Source organism: Apium graveolens, chromosome 5 (genome assembly GCF_009905375.1).
Source record: "Apium graveolens cultivar Ventura chromosome 5, ASM990537v1, whole genome shotgun sequence".
NCBI classification, from domain to species: Eukaryota; Viridiplantae; Streptophyta; class Magnoliopsida; order Apiales; family Apiaceae; genus Apium; species Apium graveolens.
The window spans coordinates 110,891,152-110,892,171 of record NC_133651.1 but is presented as its reverse complement, the minus strand read 5'-3'; the positions used below and the strand labels follow the sequence as shown (position 1 = coordinate 110,892,171).

Below are 1,020 nucleotides of genomic sequence, written 5' to 3'. Positions count from 1 at the left end.
TTTTCTCGGCCTAAAATTGATGACATTTAGTCAAGCATCATTCATCCGGCTATTCAGGCCAATACTTTTCAAATCAAGCCAAGCACTATTCAGATGGTGCAGAATTCTGTTTCTTTCGGAGGTGCTGCGACTGAAGACCTCAACATGCATATCTGGAATTTTGTCGAGATCTGTAGTACTTTCAAATATAATGGTATTACTGATGAGGCTATCAAGCTAAGGCTTTTCTCATTCTCTCTGAGGGACAAAGCTAAGGACTGGTTCCTTCCTTTACCAGTTGGGTCCATCACTACTTGGGAAGATCTTGCGTAAAAGTTTTTGATAAAGTTTTATCCAATGGCCAAGACTGTAGCTATGAGGAGTACTCTTACTCAGTTTGTGCAGTAACAAGGAGAATCTATGTACGAAGCTTGGGAGCGCTACAAGGAGATGTTGAGAAAGTGTCCACATCATGGTTTGCCTAACTGGATGGTGATCACTGGTTTCTACAATGGTTTGGGGGCCCAATCTCGGCACATGCTCGATGCAGCTTCTGGAGGCGCCTTGTGGGCCAAAAGCTATACTGAGGCCTATAATCTCATTGAAACTATGGCTGCAAATGAGTATCAAAACCCAACTCAAAGGATGATTCCTGGGAAGGTAGCAGTATTCTGGAAGTTGATGCAGCTACAGCTATTGCAGTGCAGCTTCAGGCGTTGTCTATGAAGGTCGATTCTTTATCCAACTATGGAGTAAATCAAATAGCTAGTTTCTGTGAGCTTTGTGCAGGCTCTCATGCTACGGATTAGTGTTCCCTTGTTAATGAATCTGCTCAGTATGTGAACAATTTTCAGCGACCGTAGCAGCCTGTGCCCGCTACTTATCATCCTAATAACATAAATCATCCCAATTTCAGCTAGAGCAATAATCAGAATGCGGTTCAGCAACCATATCATCAAGCTTCAAGTAAATAGTTTAATCCACCTGGATTCCAACAACCTCAGCAATTTTCTCAAAAGAAATCATATCCTCGACAAGGAG

At 42.5% G+C, this 1,020-nt stretch overlaps 1 non-coding gene across 1 annotated transcript; it reads right to left on the bottom strand.

Moving 5' to 3' along the window:
• Window positions 1–351: 351 nt before the first annotated feature.
• LOC141662928 (small nucleolar RNA R71) lies at window positions 352–458 on the bottom strand. The gene has a single exon (XR_012551028.1). It is a non-coding gene; the product is annotated as a small nucleolar RNA R71 (small nucleolar RNA).
• Window positions 459–1,020: the final 562 nt, after the last annotated feature.